Source organism: Cupressus sempervirens, chromosome 3 (genome assembly GCF_028749045.1).
Source record: "Cupressus sempervirens isolate cs-2001-9-10 chromosome 3, ASM2874904v1, whole genome shotgun sequence".
Lineage (NCBI taxonomy): Eukaryota > Viridiplantae > Streptophyta > Pinopsida > Cupressales > Cupressaceae > Cupressus > Cupressus sempervirens.
This window is the reverse complement of record NC_143120.1, coordinates 600,968,180-600,993,421: the sequence shown is the minus strand read 5'-3', so window position 1 is coordinate 600,993,421 and position 25,242 is coordinate 600,968,180. Positions and strand designations below refer to the sequence as shown.

The 25,242-nt window shown below is 36.3% G+C and overlaps 2 pseudogenes across 2 annotated transcripts in view; one reads left to right on the top strand and one right to left on the bottom strand.

Annotated features, from left to right (window-relative positions):
- LOC149568103 (oligopeptide transporter 4-like) overlaps nt 1-25,242 on the top strand; it is a 115,479-nt pseudogene that overhangs the window by 17,055 nt on the left and 73,182 nt on the right. The gene's annotated exons all lie outside the window — the stretch shown is intronic.
- LOC149568105 (uncharacterized) lies at nt 1,368-12,219 on the bottom strand (annotated as a pseudogene). The gene is made up of 9 exons (XR_016363032.1): nt 12,142-12,219; nt 11,829-12,025; nt 9,181-9,286; nt 7,997-8,858; nt 7,352-7,851; nt 4,841-5,657; nt 2,971-3,093; nt 1,938-2,700; nt 1,368-1,792 (listed from the first exon to the last, which is right to left on the bottom strand). The product of XR_016363032.1 is annotated as an uncharacterized LOC149568105 (transcript).

Below are 25,242 nucleotides of genomic sequence, written 5' to 3'. Positions count from 1 at the left end.
TAGGAATCATCAGCCCTAAAACAAATAGAAAATGATATCAAGTCTTACTACACAACTTTAAAAAGTAAAGTAAAATAAAGACTTATTAAAATCCCAACTTCAAGGACAATCAATTATCATAGTACCTGAATTTGGGATTGAGGAAGTAGCCTGCTACATGAATAGGTTGATGGAGCATATTGTTCCACCTCCTATCAATTATTTCTCAAATGGGGTCAAATCTGAGGCTATCCTCATGATAGTAACTTCTAACAGCCTCTTTCGCCCTATACATGGCCTCATAAAGACCTCCCATTGGGGATTGCTGCCCATCACATGTGCGCAAGACTAGAACCAGGGGCAGAGACATCTTCATTTGAAATTTGAAAAATACAAATTAGTTAATAACATAGTAAGTTATGAAGGCCTCTACGTTCCCTGGGTTCCATGGGTCTTTGTCCTCTAAAGATTGGGTGACCGAGGCAGCGAAGTTTGAGGACGGTTGGATTGCGGTTAAAGGGAAGAAGGCTAAGCCTTATGCTCCCCCTTTAGATATGACCCTTCGGTCGTGTAAGGGTAACCTCATTTTAAAAGGATAATCTTTTGTTCCCTTATGCTGACTGGTTCTTCTGGGTTGGTGTTATGGTCTTGTCTTTGGTTTTCTGGTATCTGGTTTGGATAGCCTTCCTGGCTGCTTTGCTCCAGTCTGTTTGTCCTTTCAGATTCCAAAATTTTTGGTTAATTTTACTAGTCATATCTGCCGGTTTCAGGTCCCTGCAAAACCTGGTTTAGTTGTTTCGCTAGTTTCAGGTCCTTTTAAAACCTGGTTGTGCTTAATGGTTTATCTTTCTCTTTGATGTAATGGGTTTCGGGGCCCCTTCAAAACCTGCTTTTACCTTAATCTAAAACATAGTAAGTTATGAATTGATAATGAAACTTGAATAAACTAAAAATATAATGAAGTTACCTCCACAATCTCCTTAGCCTTTGCAAAAAAGCTATCATCAAAGACTATTCATGCCACAGCCTCTCCTTCAGGCTTCTTTGAGTAAGGTGAAGCAACCCAATCAGCGCACACAAACATTTTCGTCAAAGCCAATATGTGGTCAAGAATACTTTGCAACGTCAAGAAGACCGTTGCAAACCTTGTCATAGCAGGTCTCATCAAATCTTTGCCTTTAGTGGCTTTTCTCATCAAACTGAGAACCTATGAGTGATTATAGATATATTTCGTGACTCGCCTAGCATTTTCCACAACTGGACTCGCCCAATCAAATTTTCCTATGTCCTCCAAAAGAAGGTCAATGACATGTGCTGCACAAGGTGACCAAAAAAGTGTGGGATACCTCTCTTGGAGGATTCTATCTAAAAGATTAGCAAAAAATCAATAATCAGTAACAAACTTTCCATATTTAGTATTTACGAATTACATCAAATCTAAATTGAATAATACCATTATCCATAGCATTACATTCATGATTCATATTGATTCAAATATAAAAAAATAAATCTCCCTGCTGCCACATATGTTGTTGCATTATCTGTGATTATTTGCACCACATTCTCTATTCCCACCTCCATGACAACATTCTCCAACATTAAAGCCAATGTGGCTGCATTTTTCACTTTGTTGGAGGCATCGACAGATTTCCAAAACACCACATCATCTTTGCAAGCAATCAAGAAGTTAATAATGGTTCTACTTCTTCCATCTATCCACCCATCAGATAAAATGGTGCAGCCATACTTCTTCCACTCTTTCTTTTAGTCTTCTATCAACAATGTTGCCCTACCAACCGCTTTGTCAAGCAACCTACAAAATTTAGGTGTAATATTAAATAAAGTGTAAGTGTTAGTAAAAAATTAGGAAATAAGTTATAACAATTAAGATTTAAAATATAACAATGAACTAAAGTGAATCACAATTATTTATAATTACTAAATAGTAAAATACTAACCTTCCACTCATATCCTTACGATTAGGCGGCTTGTACCCTTTGTCTGATATTGTCATTGCATTCACCATATTGACCCAATAGGTACTATCAGCAGCATTCATTGAGATATTGTTGAAAAATCAAAAATCAGCTGCTGCAATATCAATTTGCTCATACACCTCCTTAAACCATGCAGTGCCCTCTAATGATGGCTCTGCTCCAAGTGTGTTCCTAGGCACAAAATAACCACCTATCCCTGATGGGGATCCGGATGGTGATGATGAAGAAGTAGGAGATGTAGAAGAAGTGGAACCGGTAAAAGAGAAATTTTGTTTGTGGATCCGTGGGCCACGAAGAGATCCTGGTATGTTCTCAAGTGCTTCTTCTTCCTCTTGCATATCAAAAGGAGCTCCTTCTGATTCAGCTATGGTTGCCCTCATAGCTAATTTTGTCCTCTCCCTATTCAATTTTTTCTCTTCAGCAGCTGCAAGCAAGGCATGGATGAATCTATTTTCTTCATCAGTTACCTTGAGACAAGGATTTGAGTCATATTTCTTTATGCCTACAAGGTAGTATTTGAGGCGGTTTATGCCTCCAGAAATAATTCTCTCACAGTGAATGCATATCACCTTCCCAATATCATTTGGATTTGGAGCTTCATAGGCATACCGCCATGCCTTATCTCTTGCATTTTTAAGCTGAGTGTCTATATATCCAGATGGGCATGGTGTTTGTGGCCACTCTTCTTGCGGGTTTGTCATTTTTTTAATGGTTGACCGCTGCCCTACACATAAATATATAGAAAAATGAATAAACAAAGTTAGAACTTAAAAGCTAGGGTTTCAAATGATTCAAAGTTTCAAACTTCAAACTTCAAACTTCAACCATATCCTTAGCAAACAACAAACTTCAACCATATCCTTACAAGCTAGGGTTTCAAATGATTCAAAATGATTTTAAATGATTTGAAAACATTTACAAACAACAACAACAACAAAAGAACATTTGTTATAAAACTATAATAAGTTTTCAAACGATGATAAGATGAACATACTTGGAAAGAAATTTGTCTTCTAAAATCGGTTAGAATCCTCTACAATCCACTCAAATCCGCCTTGAATCACTTGCAATCAGCCAAGAATGCCTCCAAACCTTCTTCTCTTCAGTCCTCAAGGCTCTAAACAATGCAAATACAACAAAGAATGAGAAAAAACACATTCACTGCTACTTTAATCCATCACAAGCCGCAGGCGAAAATCTCACCAGTAAATCGCGAGTTTTTTATGAAAAACTCGTCGAGTTTTTCACGATTACTCGGCGAGTTTTTACTACCAGACTGCCGAATTTTTAAATCGGTGAGTTAACTGGTGAAAAACTCGCCGAGCTAGGAAACTCAACAAGTTTTTAAAACTCACCGAGTACTCGACGAGTTTTCCATCTATGGTTCATGTGATCAACTCCTATAAATATAGCAATTAGTAAAAGAACATATGAGTTTGTGTTTAGTGTTAAGTAGTGTGCAGAGATATTTTCTTAGTTTGGTTTAGGAGGGTTTAGATCTTTTTTATTGTGCCTACAAATAATAAATTCTAATGCTTTTGAGTAATTTCATATTCAGTAGAAAGTTATATATAATAAATCATGGTTGAAATAAAAGAAAAAAGTTTGATTCATGTTGAATAACTACTCATGAACATGGGTCAATGAGTTTGACTCAAAATCACACAATTAAATCCTATAGCAATATCACAATTTCACTTCTTGTGTAAAGTATCTCCTACCTATCAATTAATGAGCTTAAGGGGCTTTATAATGAATGGTTCATAAGACACAACACATGGTGAAGGTTTTGTAAATGAGGTTGCAAGCTTTGAGTTTAACCATGGAGGAAATTATGTAGTTAAGCATGCTCAGGCTGGAGTAGTATTGAGATGGGTGATCTTTCAAGAAGTCTCGATGCTTCATCAAGAAAAAAATTATAAAGAAGTTTATAACATAAATGATTTACAATCATCAACCCATGTGTTTGAAACAATAGTCACATAGGAGAAATACAATTGGTCCTCGTACATGTATGATCAATGAATTGAAATTAGGTTGATTGTCTTTACAGTTTTATTATTTTAGATGTGAACATTTGTTTTGAACCTATTTTAGAATTACTTTAAAATTTGTTTTAGAATTTTGTTAAGATTCCTTTGGGTACATGATTAATTTATAATTGTAAGGTGTTTCTTAAATAAAATATTATTTTCAAAATGCTATGTTAGTTATTTTCTATCATTACTTTATTAACTAGAATAATAGGAAATGTAGAAATAAGTTATGAAAATGCACTAAACTAGATCACTCACATAGATAATGATAAAACATGTAAGAATAACTATTTATGTTTATATTACATTTAAACAATTATAAATATGAACAAGGATTGCATGTACAAAGAGAGTCAAGAATACCAAGACGACTATATAAGAAACTTTTCAAAATAGTAATCATAAACCTTAGATCGCACATTCTAAATGTAAGCCTAATTTGTGAGGTTACAACAATTGAAAGTAGAGTTTGAGAGTGTGTACATGCAATAAGTTGAAAGAATAAATGGTTATTATATAATGAATTATTATTATATAGTTATAACTAATGGTTAGATGGCTAATCTTAGAAAGACTATGAACAAAGAGCTCCTAGTTGCAAAGATGCTAATAGTAAAACAAACAAGAACACCGAGAACACAATTATTCAAGAGGAAATAAAATCAACAGAGGTGTCGATGGAAATAAAAAGTAGATTTGATAATAGAAAAATAAATTCCAACTAGCTGAGTCACTAGCTGAGCATTTCACTTAACTTGAGCGCCATATTAGTTAGAATTGTATATGCCATGATATCCATAATGTAGGTTGAGTAAGATAGAGAGATACCTAGTTTGTTGTCCTGCAAAACCCTTAGGTTAGTAAAAACCTTAGATTTCTCCTTGACCGGAGAGGAAATAGTAATGGGGGAGGTGTCCACTTTATTACTGTCTTCACAAAAGATAATGGGTTGAAGGGTGAAGATGGCCGAAACATGGGTAGTCTCCATGGTAGCAGCATTACCAGCCAAAACCTAGGTATTATCAGCCGACAACTGGGCATTGTCAACAGAATTGTTGGCCAAGTTAACACTTTTTTCAACCTCCTCCTTCCCTTTTTCTCTCTTGGAATCAGAGTTATCCTCCTCCCTCTCCTCTTCATTATTATTAGGTTGTCCAGGCATCCCCATAGCTCCAAATGGTGCTTCAGCTCTACTTTGAATTGACAATTGTTGTGGCAGCTGATTGTTTTCAGATTCATCATGATTACTTATACTTTGTTCAACTTCTTAGGCCAGATGTTGCTGGTCAGCTAAAGATGGACCCTGCTCTGTAGAACCTGTAATCTGATCTGCAAGGTGAAGTTTCTCCTGAGATTCTGGCTCTTGCAAGTTTTGCAAGACAGCCTCAGTCTGAAGCAATGAAGGAGAGCTATTTGAATCATTCTGTGACTGGGTTTGTTGTTGTTCCTGGGTCTGAGGAGACAGTACCTGCTGCTGGTGTTGATTCTGAGAGAGTGGCGGACACAACAGCCGAAGATTAGAAGGATCTTGGGGCATTTGCAGTCCTCTTGACTGAGATTGTTGAGCCGATGGACCTGTGACTTGTGGCTGAAAATTTTCATTCGTGGCTTGTGAAGTAAAATGCTGCAATGTTTCACCATGGGGCTATTGAAAATTAAAACTATAAAGAAACATGGTGACAGCAGATAACAAAATTATTTCATTGATCTGGCTGCACACAAACAACCAATTACATAACCTCTATAAATAGAGGACTTCCAACTATCTAGAGCTTACATGTGGATCATCTAATGTGACAGCACTAACACTTCACTTAACATTCTTGCCATGTGTTTGGAGACAAATTCAATTGTGCATACATGTGGTGGAGTTAACTACAGTCCTACAAAACTGATGGCTAGAGAATAGGGAGCAGCAATCAACTGTTAAACAGAATAGCAGATTTGGTGCAACAAACTAGTGACTTATTCCAACATCCTCCCTTAATTTCTACCACTAAAGACTCTTTCAATGGGAGAAATTACAATAAGAAATTTAAACATGATAGGTCTTGGCATTAAGCCTTTTGAGGTACCCATTTACAATATAGAAAATTCATTTTTCTTGTTAAGTGGTTTTAGCTTACCACAAATTCTTTGGAAAAAAAATGCTTTAAGATCTTTCACCCAAATAAGTGGTTTTTGTTTACCACAAACCCTTCAAGACTTTTAGATTTTTCACCTAAATAAGTGATTTTGGCTTACCACAAACCATTCAATAGATTTACTTAAACAAGTGGTTTTGGATTACCACAAACCTTTCAAACTTCACAAAACCATTGATCCAATGATAGGTAAACCAACTCTAAACTTTTCTCTAGCATACTAATATTGAGTCCATATGAAAAATAATCCATCTAGCGAGTCACATGGGTACCCAGCCGCTGTGCTCGCTAGTTCTCTAAGAATATTTTTCAGATACATAGTTCATCAATATAGTAAAAAAATTTGAAGTGTTGTGTACAACCGATAGTACACCTCTTGCTACAACCATCACTATTGTGATCTTCATATTGCAAACATTGACTTCAATGATCAGCCTTTCTTTTCATTTGACAACATATCTTCTCTAGCTTGCTCCAACTTGCATTTCCACAACTCCTTTTCTCTATTAGTTTGTTGAGGTTCTCCAATTTCTTTATTTACTAACCTCCATAAAGCCTTCTCTCTTAGAGCATTCTTGACTGCAATCTTCCAATCTGCAAAACCACTTCCATCAAAGATAGGCAAAATTTCATTTGAAGAACCCATGTTAGCAAAAAAATCAGCCTTCAAACAAATCTAGCAATATTCCAGCAGCATAATAGCCCTGCAACCAAATATCATTCCAAAAAAATCAGCCCTGCAAACAAACCATTTCCAGCAATATATTTTCCTTCAACAAAACCCTCTAGCAATATTTCTAGCTGAATTTCTAAATAAATCTCTAGCTGATCTTGGCTAAACCTTGCTCTGATACCATATTAAAAATTAAAACTATGAAACAACTAAAAATGGTGACAACAGATCACAAGAAAATATAACTTTCAATATTCATATTGATCTAGCTGCACACAAACAACCAATTACATAACCTCTATAAATAGAGGACTTCCAACTATTTAGAGCTTACATGTGGATCATCTAATGTGACAGCACTAACACTTCACTTAACAACCTTGCCATGTGTTTGGAGACAAATTCAATTGTGCATACATGTGGTGGAGTTAACTACAGTCCTACAAAACTGATGGCTAGAGAATAGGGAGCAGCAGTCAACTGTTAAACAAAATAGCAGATTTGGTGCAACAAACTAGTGACTTATTCCAACAGGGGCTCCATACCAATCCCAGAATGTTTTTGCATGGGCAATTTTGGAATTGGCTGTATAGACTGTACCTCTTCATTTTTTAAAAGAGATTGTTGTTGTTGATTTTGATTTTGTTCATTTTGATGATGTTGCTGTTGATACTGCTGAAATTGATGTTGCACATTCTGCTGGTATGGCTGTTGCAGCTGCTGCTGGTATTGCTGAAATAATGGACCTCTTTGCGATTGAAAATTAATTTGATGTGAGTTTTCAAGAGACTGGGACTTATTCTGTTGAACCTGCTGCTGAACATGCAGGTTTGGTTGCTGAGACGATAAACCAGGGACAGGGATCATTTTTTAATGTAACCCTAAGGAATTTGGATTCAAGTTTGTTCCAACTGCAAGTCCACCTGATGTTGCAGCATTGTACATGTTTCCAGAACCAGCCAGGTCAGCTGCATTCATTGCATAGCTATCACTTGCCAGGGGAGCAATTGAATGAGACAGTGCTGCTTGTAAAACACACGTATATCAACTCTTAAAATTCAGAATCACAATAAAATATATTTATGTTAGGTTAGTTTTGGAACTCAAAAAATAATATAGAAGCAAGAAGCAGAAAAAATCATTAGATTGAAAAAGAGATAAACTTACGTTGCTGTTGTGAAGGCATTTGAAGATGTCCAAACCTAGAAGCATTCGCAAAGCTTCCAGTATTAGAAAGTGAATTAGTACCATTTATCATATGTTGATTGCCATTCATCAGCTGCATCCCATTACTCATACTTCCATTTAACAAGCTGTAAGATTAATTTTTTGACTGCATGTTAATTCCCATTGTACCAACTACTTGACCATTCATGTTATGATACATTTGACTGTTTTGCCCTCCACTATATTCTTGTTGCTGTTGAGCAGCAGTTAGAGGGTCAACATTAGAGTGACCTAATCCACCAGAAGATGAACAATTAATTGGCACAGATTGTGGTGTACTTAATCCAGGTGTTGGAATCATCTGGCTTTCAAATCTTGGCACGCCCATTGTAGGCATCATGTGGTTTCCCATACCTGTGGATATGTTACTTATTCCTTGCTGGGAATGAAATGTATTATTCAACTGTCCTGGCAAAGAAGAGATATTGTCACCACTGTGTGAATAAATGTTCCCATTAAGGCCAGGAGTTGGCACCATTTTATTTGTGCAGTCATCATTTGCCAATAATGAGTTAGTATGCATTATGCTAGTCCTATCATTGCTATTTTGAAGCATGTTTCCCATGGTGTTGGGGACCACATTACCACTGCCAGGACCATTAGCTGTCGAAATTTCATTACCTGGTGTAGGAATCATTGAGCTTACATTTCCACTTTGTTGTAACCCTGGAGTTGGTATCATTGTTCCCAGTGAAGAAGGATTGTGATGACTACGATTCTGGTTATGACTGCTTGGTGGTTGAAACCGCTTCGCCATAATTCGTAAGCGCCGTTCTAAGCTATTTGAATCCATGTATTCTTCCTGACACAGAAAAGGAAAGATTACCCTCAACTCAAGTAATTTATCAAACGCAATGTGCGACAAACTTCAGCTCAAGATCAGAAATTTTAGTTCAAATACGACAAAACTGCTTTTGCAAATAAGAAATATAAAATTTGAACTACTAATTATGGGTACATATCAAAATGATCGGGTACTCAATCTTACTTTCACTACAGAAACGACATTCACAAAATAATAAAATAAATTGCTACAGGATTGGTAAACCCAATTTGAATCCTGAGCAAACCATTAGGCGAAGGATTTGAAAAATAGATTACAACTAATTTATGTACATAAATACCTTTGAAGTAGCATCCTTGAATAGGCCTTCCTCTAGGCGCTTCACAAATTCGGGCAATCGTTGTTGCCACTCTGGAGAAATTGGATGCCACTGAATAACTTGCAAACTGAGAAAACCAGAGACGAGGAAAATTAAACAGAAACCCCAAAACAATTTAAAGAACTATTTGCAATTACCAAGAGTATGAATCGTGATATTCTTTACCGAATGAATTAAACCAAAACACAATAATTTCATGATAAGCATAATTCAAGAATCTCATCACTTCATTTGGACTCTTAAAAACCACCGAAGTTTTGCAGAAGCAGCTGCACTTTACAACTATATCTTGATGTTAATAATTTTCTATAAATCAAGATAAATTTGATTATCGTCTAAGAAAGCAAACAAAATATTAACATAAACACAAGAAGCTGTTATATTAAAGGCATATCATTCTTTCCTTTAATGATCAAAAGACTATCTTCTAGATTGAAAACTGTAGCCTTGGGCATGCCTTTGCCTTTTTTGGACTTCTTCATTCATTCCAATGGTAATTCAAAAGGACCCATATATTATTTCACTTTCAGGAAAGGTTCTTACACTAATGTCTGAAGTAGAAATCTTAAACCAGAGTTTGTTCAATACCATCACTTGAATCAGATAATAAAATTCATTGCCTCTCCTAGCAGATTATGATATCTATATATTTTCATGAATTAAACCAAAACACAATAATTTCATGATAAGCATAATTCAAGAATCTCATCACTTCATTTGGACTCTTAAAAACCACCGAAATTTTGCAGAAGCAGCTTCACTTTACAACTATATCTTGATGTTAATAATTTTCTACAAATCAAGATAAATTTGATTATCGTCTAAGAAAGCAAACAAAATATTAACATAAACACAAGAAGCTGTTATATTAAAGGCATATCATTCTTTCCTTTAATGATCAAAAGACTATCTTCTAGATTGAAAACTGTAGCCTTGGGCATGCCTTTGCCTTTTTTGGACTTCTTCATTCATTCCAATGGTAATTCAAAAGGACCCGTATATTATTTCACTTTCAGGAAGGTTCTTACACTAATGTCTGAAGTAGAAATCTTAAACCAGAGTTTGTTCAATACCATCACTTGAATCAGATAATAAAATTCATTGCCTCTCCTAGCAGATTATGATATCTATATATTTTCATGCTTCACACATTGGAACAAAATGGCACACAAACTTAATATCAGTATTTCAAATACCCAGTAAAACATCAACAGTCAAATTAAATAATCTACAGAGCCATTGCAACCTCTGGAAAATAATTGCAACCTCTGGAAAATAAGAGTTTCTCAAAATAGGTCACAAATATAGAATCAAAAATAAAAACAATAGAAATAAAATGAACTTTTTATAAGCAAATATGAATGAACTATTCAACAATTCAAAACAAAACAATGCAAGAAAAATAATGTGTTGTCACAAGTATAAACTGGAAAGGAGGAACTATAAAAGATAATCAATAGAACTTACAAGACCACCAAAGAACAACAAAGTGCAAAAGAAAATACTAGGTGGAGAAATGATGAAATATCTTTAACCAAGAAAATTATATAAAATTAAGTCTTCCTGGGAAGATAGAAAACTTTATGAGACATAATAGAAAGCATCAACAAGGTAGAAGAATCAAATACAACTGAAAGCCAAAAAGTCCAGATATGAATAAAACAAATTAACAGAACATAATATGTTTTAGTAAGGATATCAAAAGGGATTTGCGTGAGATTGGTAGCAAACATATATTCTAACATACAAAGAAAAGAAAGAAGAAACGAGGGATAAATCCTGACCAATGTAAAAATGAGGCAAAATAATAATGATGGCAAACAGATAACTACAGACACACTGCAAATAGAACCCATAGCAAGGTAATGAATACCTCTTAAATTCATGGATTTGTGTCTGGAAAGGGGTACAGATTTGGCCCTGGGTTCACCATTAAATTGGGATTGAGTGTGATAATCTACAGACGACATTGAAGATAAGAAGGGGTGAAGTTGAGAAAACTGGGAGAAAACTGGAACAAAATATCAGTGTAGCACCATGCACGCCATGGAAAAAAATGCTTTGATCCCATTTGATGTCATAGTGACAGGAGAGTCATGTGATTTTATCATTTTTCAATAATATTGCAACTACTTCATTAGTTAAAATACTTCAAGACGGTGTACTTCAAATTAGGGCAGTAAATTATATTATAAATGATGACGGATCACTTAGTGTGATCCGAAGCAATGATGATAAAAATTCTTACACAATTGAACCCAGAAAACAAGCTAATATCACTAATGCATTGTGGAAATCTAATAGCTCTTAGGAAAGTAATCTTCATTCTTTGAAGAAAAATGATATTTAAATTCATCTTAAATAAATGAAATCGAGTTAAGCATTCTTAATGTTGCAACCAGTGATGAGAAGGAAAGTAAATAAGAAGACTGTTCATCAAGTGTGATCCACTGATTATATTAAAAATGATTGTATCCCCTTACTAGTTCACACTACAATTAATAACAGAGTATATTCAAAATAGTATTATCTATCATACAAGAGAAACACAAAACTAAAAAAGAAAGTGCTGTTCTTGGTCTGAAGTATGAGGGACTTTGATTGCTTACATCTTTTCTATAATATGTCGCCGAACTCCAGGAATATCCACATCTGTGTGCCACGACCTTCGTATACTCCCATGATTTGATACCTGAGAAGCTAAACTGTTCCCATTCTGTTGTGCCATACCAGACAACTGTCCTCCCACTTGGCCAGTTACCTGTCCTGAGACCTGACCTGCAATCTGAGCCTGAGATCTAAACTGCTATTTCAGACTACCAAAAAGAAGTCTTATCCATCTATATTTTTGTGACATATATGAATTTGCAACATAGCAACTTCTGCAAGATACACAATATGAGATCCAAAAGGCAATCCAACCAGTTTTAACATGTGTGCTTTCATCTTCAAATCATTGTTGAGCTTGTGTGCCCATCTGGTAATGCAATGCAAATACATTACTCATCTCTAACAATCTGAATCTAGTGAAACCCATGAAGAAATGAACCATGCTCAGATGCAAAATAGCATCCACCCATATTAAAAACCTCGGATAATTCTTTGAACATTGAAGAACTGCATCTTCTCCACAGATTGCTCGCTAAATTGCCAAATTATTCTTGCCAAAGGATGAGACCAAATCTGTCTGCCAAGGGAAAAGTCACCTGAAGGAAACTAAACAGTCAACCACAAACTCCCAAAATTATTTCGAATGGACATGCAATGCATCTTTTAGTGTTGGCATTAGAAAATGTCCACAGCACAATTAATTATGGCTTACGCCTATCCAATTAAATGAGGCTGAATCCCACTTGGAGTGGATGATCCTCGGTTCAAGAAAATTGTTTGTGACCAAGTACTGTTGCAAGCCAGCTGTATTTATTTCAAGATGAATGTATGAACTTCAGACATGCATGCAAAATATTTGTCTCTCCAAGTGTAAGAATGCATGGCAAAGGCAAAAATAGCAAAAATTCAATAATCAAGACAGTGAGAATCAGGTAAATCTACAGTATTGCACTATCAATGCAGTGAAGCATGACACCCAAAAAAAGTGAGAATCAGGTAAATCTACAGTATTGCACTATCAATGCAGTGAAGCATGACACCCAAAAAAAACTATCAATACAGAGTGTTATTTCTAATCCATAGTAGCATAATTACCTTAATCAATTCAAAAGTAATATATGAGCTCAAGTTACCAACAATACAACAACTGGTCTTACGAGACTATACTGTTTAAGAACAACCCCTGAAACACAACAAATATCGATACATCTTACCTTTCTAATTCCATGCCCAATCATAACCACAGTTTATTTATCTTAGGAGGGCTATGTAATAGATTACGCAGACATACAAGCACTGTAGTTAATAACAGCTACATTTGCAAAGGGCAACCTAGCTGACATTACTCACTAGTTGGGAAGAACAAAATCCCTTGCACGTCTTCAACCTATTAGCATAGGCCAATCAAGCTAACATTGGCGGGACCACATTCATTGAGCAATATCAACTCCATTGGCAAAGGGCAATGGAAATTATGTTTGTCGGTGACTATCGTCAAACATCACTGCATAGACATAGGGAAGTTTTGTCGATGTTGATAGGGAAGAGAAGGTTCATTCTAGAACATCAATCTCGTTGAATGGGGTAATTTAGCTGATGTTAGGAGGGAAGACAATGTTCATTCGGCAATATCAACCCCATTTATTTAGGAAATCTATGACATTAGTAGGGGAAAACATCCATTTTTCAATATCAACCACATTGGCATAGTGCAATTTATCTGACATTAGTAGGGGCAAGCATAGGTTCTCACCTAGGATTAACCTCAGTGGTACAGGTCAATCTAGGTAATGTTGTTAGGGGATTGGAATGTCCATTGTCTAATATCAACCCCATAAGTACAGGGCAGTCTAGCTGGCGTTAGTAAGGGTAAGACCGTAAACTATGCAAGAGCAATTCCACTGGCATAACGAAACGTAGCTAAATGAGACCATGGCCATGAAAAATTAGAGTGAAGAAATCAAAATTCATGTCCACTGTACGGCTGATCTAATTAAATAATTTTTTTAAAACCCACGAACGCCGCCGGAAAACACTATTTCAATTCTATTATGTTTTTCAATTCGGTGCCCGTTTCAAATTCGGTGCCCGATAAGGTGGGGAACTAATCAAAATTACCCGCGCCAACCAAAACCCCCAAATTGTCAAGCTAAAACAAATACCCACAAAGACCAAAAACCATAGTACCTGAATTTGCGATATGGGTATGGGGCAGTTCGTGAAATTTTGAAACCGCGCGATCAAAATACAAAACCCTTGCGCGCCCCAAATCTTCCTGCGCAACCTGCAGCTTCCACCCACAATTTCATTTATGGCATCTCCCCGCGCAGATCGAAAAGCCCGATTACAGTAGTTGAACCATAAGTACCGTCGATTAAATTACGCCTGTCGCAAAGACGAGAAGCGTGCGCATAACAGCATTAATGTATCCTTCACTAGACTAGAAATGCATAGGGGCAAAGCTCAAACCCCCGGGGCCAACTACAAGCGGGCAATTTGGCCAAACAGGCCGCGCGGTTATCGCATTGAAAACAGCATACACCTGGATAGAGCGGGCACGGACAATTCGGGCTACCAAATTCATTACAAGAAGGAATCTTCCCCTTTTTCTTGCAGCGTATAAATTGTATTGTAAAGCATATATTTGCAGGCAGAATTGGGCCCGAATGTGCCACTTTGTCGCGAACGAGCAGATGAGGAGGACTTGATCGAGTTGGGGTATACGCTCTTCCTCTGCTCTACAATGCCCTTTCCTCCCTCTCTTCGGCTAAAATATAAAAATATATGATCTCTTCTTGGCATAAATTCACAATCTTAGGACTCTTTCCCTTTTCCCGTCTCTACTTATAGATGGCTATTCGTGCGCAAGGGATCACCTCGAATCACAACATTAAAATCCAAGTATAGACTGGTTTTAGGATGAAAGATTTTATGTTTGCATACAGCATGTCTATAGAATGTGGGGAGGTTTGGATTTGATTGTGTATGTATATCAGATTTATCAAAGAAGATTGATAAATATGTTGTAAACAAGGGACGTGATGCGTCACAGTTCCTGCCATATGCTATAAAGCTAATGGACTAAGAGTTAAAGTTTTAGGAAGAAATAGATATCATAAAATATAGTGGGAGTTAATTGTTGTTACAAGAACAATCTAATTCAGAAATTTTGCAAAAACTTTTTGAAAAATTAAGAAATTAATTTAGAGCCTTTTGATAAAGTGGCTGCTAATCAATGCATCATGTTGCACCAAACCAATTTGTAATTGTATACATGCCATTATTGACCCATTCTAAGGACTGTAATCTATTAGCATGTCCAATGCATTCTCGTCTAACTTTCAAACTTATTTTTATTGTAAAGGAAAAAGAATTCGGGTTTGTTAAGCCTTTCCAATACAATTTTCAAATTAAATCTGTGGCCAGTTTGAATGTGGCATTTATGAATATGTCCATCGCCACAAAACAACGTCTGGAAATGAAAAGATGAATAGAAAAGGAAAGTTTACATTAAAGACAACTATGATGCTTTACTAGTCACAGTAGCAAGTGTCTTGTAGCTAGTGGTTGAACCATTGTGTCTATGATACAAACACCTCTGTAACATTGTGCAATGGTTGCCGCCCATTGTATGATCTTTTCATTCCACAAATCAACTGCAAAATGTCGAGATAAAAGAAAAATCATACTAAGATATGTACTAAATATTGAAACCTAAATTGAACTAGAATAATTTACACAAAAAATAGGCATATTGGTTTGTATTAAAAATTACAGATGTGTAGCATACAACAAAAAAGATTGTATTTAACCATTTAACAGACTTTTAAACTTTACAATGTTTATTAATAGAAGGTATTACTTGTCAGTTGTAAGTAATGTCAAAAGTCTCATAGTAAGCTTATATTTAACCCTGTTGTCTAATACATTGGTTATAATCTCAGGTATATAGAACTTCAACACAAGAATATTTACAACTTCCCAAGCTGATAAAATATATACAAATTTGATGGATCAAATGATGGCGGTCGAGAGTGATTCCTTGTCTGTTATGGCCTGCGTGCCCTAGCTCGACCTACGACCTTTCAACTTCCTTTGGCACTATTTTTTGGTTGTTCTGGGGTGTGTGGCCTGCTGTAGAGTGGGCGTTCATCAATTTTTTGGGCGTCTGGTTCCCCTTTGGTTGTGGGTTACTGTCGCCAGCCTATCCTTTGTTTTATTTGTTGCGTCCTTGGAAGGAGTCTGCGGCAGTGTGAGATTGAGGGGCTTCTGTCCCACCTTTTCCTTGTTTTCTTACTATATCCAAGCTCGGGGTGAATGGGGGATCTTGGTGTCGCCTCTCCCCGACCTACCGGTGGAGATTTGGAGATGGGTGAGCCAGCTTCGGGGGTGCATGCCTGTAGTAGGGCTCTAAATGGTAATTCCCAATCAGGGGAAGGAGAATCCTCTTTGAACGGGAAGCTCTGACTATAAAAAAAATTAATGGATGTTTATAGAAAGCCGAGATCCAGCCAATTCTGGTCATTCAACCTAAACAGGTTTCGGAGGATGTCGAGTACTAGAGTAATCATGCTCTTATCTACAAATTTTTGGGCCTTCATCTTTCATTGCCAGTGTTGGATTCCTAGGGTCGTCGAGTGTGGAACCCAGAAGGAGATATGGAAATTTTGTTAGCAACTATTAATTATTTTATGGTTATCTTCTCATGCATGTCGGATAGTAATAAGGTTTTTGAAGGGGGCCCTTATTTCTTTAACCATGTGGGGCTATTCGTCAAGCCCTAGCACACGGGCTTTAACTCTGCTGAGGAAATCCCCTCTTAGGTTCTGGTGTGGGTTCGCTTGCTGAGACTTCCTCTGGAATTCTGGAGGGAAGATATTCTTCATTCAATCTCTATGCTTCTGGGAAAACCTGTGGGATCGACTACACAAACTCAAGACCATAATGTAATTTCTTTTGCTCGTATTTGTGTAGAAGTTGATTTGAATAATCCGTTGCCAAATTCTTTGGAGATTTGTATGGGCTCAGTTTCCTAGATCCAGCAGTTGGATTATGAGACCCTAGCATTTAGATGCAGGATTTGCCATGAACATGGGCATCTATTTTGCAGATGTCTTAGGTATAAGAATCCCTCCTCAGATGCTCCAGGCCCCCCTAGGGTGGACAAGGGAAAGGCTACGGTATATAATGGACCTGTTGACAGTGAGGGATTTACTCAGGTTAAATCTCGCAACAAGGGCAAAGGCAAGAAGAGAACCTAGATGGATAGGCGGACTGATGGCACCTTTAATAGGTTTGATGCTCTTGGAGACTTGGTCCAAGAGGAAGGTATCCCAGTCGAGCTCTCTTTTGAGGCCAAAAATCAGCATGAGATTCAAGTAGGGGATATGCAAAGAGAGGATCAGACTCCATTTATAGGGGACCTATAGGCCAAGCAGTTGGATATTGAGATACCCCCTCCTGTTCAGGATATCGGGGATCTTTGTGGTACACAGGGTTCGCAGGGCCCAGCATTGGTGGCCACTAACCCCCTTAGGTCTAAGGGGACATCTAATTCTATAAAGAGTAATAAGGCTTCTCTTGTTTTAGGCATTCAGCAAAAACCCTTCAAAAAGGGGCCTTCAAATAAACCATCAAAAAGTGGCAGGAAGACTAATCAGGAGAAAGTGAAGATAATGGGTGAAAATTTGGTTGAGTCTGGGTCTATGAGACCCATTTATTCTCACTTCTCTCACCCCCATAAATGATTGTGCTATCATGGAATGTAAGGGGGTTGAACAGCATCCCCAAACAAAAAGTTGTTTGTAGATTAATTGAGTCTCAGTCGCATGATATGGTCTTTCTTCAAGAAACTAAGCTTTCATTGGATGGATTGGCTAATTGTGCTGCTTATATCTGGCCCCAGGGCTCTTGGCAGGCGGTGGGTGCCTTGAATAGTTCAGGTGGGGTGGCTTGCTTCTGGGACCCAAGGAAAGTCTCCCCTTTGTGGTGGATCTCCAGTCGGTCTTCCATTTCTCTGATTGCCACTAGCTTTGGGAATGGGGAAAGGTGCTTCTTATCCAATATTTATGCTCCCACGAACTTTGCAAGTAAATCCTAGTTATGGGCCCATATTAGATTCATCTTATCCCTGGAACCTTATCTCCCATGGATTATGGCAAGAGATTTTAATGCAATCATTAGCCTAGAGGAAAAAAGGGGAGGGCTTGCTAGGCTAGACCAATCTTCAAATCTATTCAGAGATATGATTGGCTCATTGTTTCTCATTGATGCGAAGCCGATTAATGGTGTCTTTACATGGAATAATTGGAGATGTGGTGGTGAGGCTATCTCGGAGAGGCTTGATATATTTTTGGTTTCATGCTATTGGATGGACAACAGGTGGATCGCTAGTTCTGAAATTCTTGACTGGAGGGGATCAGATCACTGGCCTGTTAAGCTTTCCATCACATCATATAGGGTCACCAAGAATCCCTCTTTCAAATTCTAGTTGATGTGGCTTAGAGACTTGTCTTTACCTAATTTTATGGGGGATTGGTGGTATGAGGGGATGCCTTATCATGGTACGGCCATGTATACTTTCAATAAAAGGCTTCAACATGTGAAGTATAGGCTTAAGAGATGGAATAAACAATGTTTCGATTATCTACATGTTCAGAAGACTGCTACTCAAACCAAGCTAGATACCATTACCCACCAAATTCGGGACCATGGGTTGAACTTTGAGATGAGTGAAGCTGAGTCCCTAGCTCTTAAGGAGCTGGAAGAATGGGAGCTTCGGGAGGAGATTTTCTGGAAGCAGAAATCTCATATTGATTGACTTCAGAAGGGGGATAGGAACACTACTTTTTTCCATAACTCTGTTAAGGCATGAAGGCATGGGAACTCTCTATCCTCTCTTGTCTTAATGGATGGAACTTAGATCTTTTCTTGTGAAGATATTTCTAGGGAAGCAGTCAATTACTTCTCTGATCTTTTTTCTAGGGAGGATCTTGGTACTGGGCCTGAGGAGCGAATCATCTTGGATTGTATCCTCACCTAGTCTCTGTAGAAATGAACGGTGCCCTCTTAAGCCCTATCTTGCTTCCAGAATTGGAGAAAATTGTGTTTAATATGAACAAAGGTAAGGCCCCTAGTCCAGACGGGTTTCCGATTGAGTTTTTCCACGAATTCTAGGAGATAGTAAAGTATGATCTCCTAGATGTGGTCCAGGAATCATACAAGAATAAATAGATGCTAAAGTCTTTAAATTCCACCTTCTTGGCTCTCATACCTAAGAAGGAAGGTGCTAATCAATTGGATCAATTCAAGCCTATAGCATTATGTAATGTTGTCTACAAGATCATCACCAAATTGATTGATGAGAGGCTCAAGCCATTCCTCGGTTCCTTGATCTCTGCTAAACAAGGTGGCTTTGTTGACGGAAGACAAATTTTGGATGGAGTTGTGATAGCAACGGAGGCTATCCACTCTATGGCCACTTCTAAGGAGAAAGCTATGTTCATTAAATTTGACATGGCCAAGGCTTATGATCAAGTGAGTTGGGAGTTCTTACAAAAAAATCTTTTGACTTTTGGGTTTGCTGTGGAATGGGTCGATTGGGTTCTTATTTGTGTGACCTCGTCCTCCTTCTCAGTTCTTATTAATGGAGAACCTTTTGAGTTGTTTGGTGCCTCTCGAGGACTTCGGCAAGGAGACCCCCTATTTCCCTACTTATTCATTATCATGGCAGAGGGTTTTGGCAGATTTTTAAAAGCTTAGGTGTGGCAAGGTTTTATCCAAGGTTGGAGTTGGAATAATACCCTTCCTTCGTATTCTCGTCTTTAGTTTATGGATGATACCAGATTGATGGGCATGGCTATAATCAGTGAGGCAGTGAATATCAAGAAAGCTTTGGATACGTATTTGAAAGCCTCAAGTCAGAAAATTAATGATGATAAGTCCTCTATTTATTTCTTTAACACTCCTCGGCTTATTCAGAATAAGATTGCTAGAATTCTTAGGTTCCAAATTGGTTCCCTTCCTCTGATGTATCTTGGGGTCCCTTTGTCCTTGGGGGCTCAGCGGAAGGATTACTGGTAGGGGATTTTGTATAAATTTAGGAGTAAGGTTAGTCACTGGACTTGCAGATGGTTATCTTCTGTAGGGAGATTGGTTCTGCTTAAGACTGTGGTGTAGTCTCTACCCATTTACAAGTGTTGTGTTCAGGTTCCCCCTTCTAGTTTTGTGAGGGACTGATGCTTTATCTCGACAATTCGTTTGGTCTGGTAGTCTTCTTTCCTTGAAGTGGAGCTTGGTCAAGTGGGAGTATGTGTGTAGGCCAAAACAAGCGGGGGGCCTTGGGCTTCACTCAATGGCTCTTGTTGTCATGGCTTTGGCTGCTAAACTGTATTGGTGATGGTGTAGCAGCCAAGATCAAGAGTGGGCCAAGATTCTTACCCACAAGTACTTTCCAAGTACAAACTTCTCTAAGGTACCACATCTTCCTTTGGTGGGTAAAGGCTCTTGTATTTGGGATACTCTTAAGAGGGGTGCCTAGCTTGTTAAGGAGGGGCTCTTCTGGATTTGTAACAAAGGCTCGGATACTCTATTTTGGCAGGACTCGTGGGATGGTCATCCTCCCATTCTTTCTAGTCTTCCTCAACTTCTCCCCCTCTCCCAAACTTTTATTAATGTTGGATGGATTAAGGTGGAGCATTTTAAGGTTGTCAAGCACTTGGGGCAGGTTGAGATGACTTGCTAGAAGGATTCTCAAGAGTGGTCGATGGGTGGCTCGGATGAGTACCAAGCCCTTTTCTCTAGAGTTGTGGAGGATAGGTTTTGTAGCTCTCTCAGTGGGAGGGACAACTTGGCTTGGAGTCCAAGTCCAAAAGGTAAATTCACAGTGGCTCAAGGCTATGCTATTCTTGATAGGAACCTTCATGGTCTGGCTGAAGTGCACTGGTGGAAGAAGGTTTGGAGCAAATTTTCATGGCCCAAGTGTAACATTTTCTTATGGTTGTTGGCTTAGAAGAAATGTCTCACTTGGGAGAATCTTTGCAAATGAGGTTCTCAAGGACCTTCAATTTGTGTTCTTTGTTTGCATAATGAGGAGTGTGTCTCCCACTTTTTTTTTCTCTGTCCTTTTTCGAGAGAGATATGGCATCGATGGTGGGAGGCCTGGTGTCATGGTTGTATTCATGCTACTTCTCTTATTGACTTCTGGGAAAGCTTGGGCAAACCTCCAGCGAAGACTTCTTTCTTACAGGCTGCCTAGTTGGTTGGTCCGATCTTCATTCTCTGGAACCTTTGGCTAGAAAGGAACTGTAGAATCTTTTGTGGTTCCAAACTTGGAAGCTCCCAATTGTGGAAGCTAATTCTTAATAGGCTCTAGGAGACGATTTATGCTAAGTGTGATATGTCTATTAATATAGATCTTGGGGATCAATCTATTGTGAGGAATCTGAACCTGGGAGATAGTTGTCAAGGATACATTCCCAGAAAAAGACCGAGCCATGGTAAGCAGTAGGTGAGTAGAGATGGGAGGTGGTCTCCTCCCTCGACTAGGTTCTTAAAGATCAATACGGATGGGTCTTCATAGGGGAACCCTGGTCATGCTGGTATTGGGGCTATTGGTAGAGGTGATGATGATGGTGCAATGTTTCTTCTCTCTATTTACAAGGGTCAACATTCTAATAATCTGATGGAGGCCCTAGCTATTAAGGTTGCTATTGAGCGAGGATGCTCGTTAGGGTGGCGAAAGATCATCTGTGAGTCTAACTCTCAGATTGTTGTGGATATGTTGAATAACCAAAGATTGGAAGATGTTAGTTGGCAACTTGCTACTTTGGCCAGACAAACTCTTAGTCTTTGTAGTTCCTTGGACTCTGTCTCCTTTCGTTATATCCCTCGCAAATGGAATAGAGTGGCAGATTGCTTGGCAAAGTGGGCTTTAGAGAATGTGGGTAGATGGGATATTAATGGTAGGGATGAGTTACCTTCTGAGTATTGTGAGATCATTGATCAGATGTTACTGGAGGACAGGAGTATGTAGTGTTGTTTTGGGCCTTAGGCCTTTGTTCTGTAACTTGGTTTTGATTGAATAAATTTTTACCCCTCTTTTTTTTTCTTTTTCTTTTTTCAAAAAAAATAAAATTATACATACATACATACATACATACATACATACATACATACATACATATATATATATATATATATATATATATATATATATATATATATACACACAAATTTTGATAAATCCAAAGAAGTAAAATGACACAACTACAAGTAACATGGAACTGGAAAACTATATGGATATTATGATAATCTAGGAGGAATAATAAAAGGGATATTGCTGCAAGCAAGATGGCAACAATCCCAAGGCATGCCACTTTTTAATAACGATAATTGAACCCTGTTAAAAACTACAGGATGTCCAAATCAGTCATCCATGTTTTGCATGGTTCCCCTACTATATTTATGATAACAGAATCTAAAACATCTCCCATAAATGTACAAGCCAGCTAAAAATCTAACAAAACAAGCAAGATGACTTTCTATCTACAATGTTACTTCATTGCAACTATATTTCTAATTAACATTCATATAGTTCATATCTATATAAAAACCTTATATCAAGCACATCTCTATAGTATTTCAAAAACATCTTTAATACATATTTAGCTATTGTGTATCCATACCTAAATCAATTGGACCTGTGCCAGAAATTTAGCTTATTACCTAGCAATTGATTATAATAGAAATCAAAGAATTTGTTCCAATCAGAGTAGTAGGACTTGCCAGTGCAACCCAAACCGGGCAAGTTGGGAAAGAATATCTTGGCCATCAGAACATGAACAGAAAAGCTTATATTTAGATAAAACTAGTTTTTCTCCCTCATTTTACTCCAGTAGTTAACCTTAAGGCAGTCAACTAGTGTAGAATGAACAAACTAGAATTATTCATGCTACTGACAAATTGTAAGCAAGGTTTTATAAAATTGCTAGCTGGAGTCAGAACGAACTTTCTATAATGTGTTGCTAAGTCACAACACAAAAAGAAGTAGAGACACGGAAGAGAAAATGTTCTGTGTACTCACAAGAACTCGAGGGTGAATTTCAGGTCTAAAATTAGGAGGTTTGGTGATTAAACCCTTGAAAAAAGAAAATTATGGAATTCAACATTTAATTTGGCACGAATCTTTGAATTCTTGTAGAATGATAAAAGGAAATTATGGAATTTTCTAACATTTATGATATTTCATTTTGAGTCTTTGACCAATCATGATGTTGACTATGATCAGAGTCCAAATTAATTAAACATATTGATCTTGCCGAACGTAAGAATATGACTCATTTTAGTCTGCTCAAATTAAACCATCATTGTAAAATGGGACCTATGATTGATTAATTCAGTGCTATAAATATACACAATAAAGCTGACATAAATTTCCATACATATGTCTGAAACGACACACCAGCCAAATGGAGTTTGGTACAACATTGAATAAAGAATCCATTCACACTAACAAGCATGTGTAATAAAAACCCTAACGCTAATGAAATCTATGTCTTGCCGATTCTGAAATGTTAGATTATAGACAGGAAAAAATTGAGATGAATGAAGGACCGATTTGCAAAATTGGTATGATCATTTTAGATCTATACATTTAATTTTCAAATCTGCATCTCTGCTATTTTTTTCGGATCTACATTATTTTCAGAAAAAAATTTGGCCATCAGGCCATAAGAGATATTTTTTGCAAGTGAAGATTGAAGCTTGCTGGTGCAAATCAGATATTTGCATCACATTCAGAAGGTCAAAAAAACCCCAGATTAGATTTTTTCAATTCGGATGATGATATATGCTAGTATATGACAACAAATATTTTCTAACAACTTCATAATACATTAATGAATGCATTAATTATAACTTTATCGTGTATACATTTGTGACAAGTTGATAAGATTTTTATTTTTTTCTCAATCATTTTATCTTCCACCTCACACAACATGTCTAATCAATATTAATTATCACAATCTAATTTTTATCGAGTTAAATATTTTTACTTTCTTGTTTTATTTTAATTATATTTATTATTAGTTTTACATTGATGTTTATTTTTTACTATTTGATATGACTTGTTCCTAAAACTTCATGTAATGCATAAGTTCAAATTATACTTCTATACATATATGTAACTAATAAATATGTCTTTTTAATATAATTTCAATATGTTATATCTTTGTATTTGAATTTATAATTTTTTTTAAATTTTGTTTTTTTAATAAAAGTAGTTAAATTATTACTATTATTTTACTTTTATAAAAATAATTTTAAAAAAAAAAAAATTAATTATATTTTATAATAATGTTTGTAATATGTATAATTGATAAGTGTTACAATTTTTAAATTGTATTATTTTTTATTATTAATATTTTTTATTTAAACAATTTATCATTTAATTTAAATACCTTAAAACTTAAATATATATTTTAATATTAAATTAATAATTATATTTTATATTAAAAAAATACTAAAGAAATAACCACAAAATAGAAATAATTCAATTCTAAAAGATATATAAATTATTATTAGGTTTTTATAAACTATGTATTAAAATTAAATAGTTATATTTTATTTCTTATTTATTACATCATATTTATTCATCAACATCAAATTTATACATATTACATCTATTTATTATTTACAAATGTACATATTAAATTATATAGATATTATTTAGTAATTAAAAATTACTTAATTTCATGAAATTTTTGGAAATACAAAACATTAAATAGTAAACCTTCTCTAATTGTGTAAAATTAAACAATTAGTTTTACTTATAAAATATTTTTATATTTCAATACATTTCGTTTTTTACTATACAAATTTGAGTTTTAGTATAAAAATTAAATTCTTAGTTTCATTAATTAAAATATAATATATTTTAATTTTTTATTATAACCATGATTTTATTTTAACTATTTGTTTTATTAAGAAAAATAATTATATTTGATTCTTTCTCTCTCTCTCTCTCTTATGTTGGTATCACTCTATCTTACTATTTTATCTCTCTTCATCTTCCTCCTCTATATTATCTATCTTTTTTTTCTCTACATATATGTTTATGTAGTTATTGTTCTATACTGCTATTTATCTCTATCTAATTATTAAAAATAGTATGACTTCAATTTGATAATCAAAATGAGAATAATACATAGTTGGGAGAGTTTTTCCAACTACTTATGGTTCTCTAGTAGCATGCATGGTATGCTTAAACATATAATGTGATACTCCAAATGCTTCACCACTTCTTCAAGTTCTATAATTCAAATATTGGTGTGGATATCTATCGTGTTATATTATTATATCTTTGGGCATTTAAGCCCAAGAATAAGAGGCCAAAGTCCCCAATATGGCACTAAG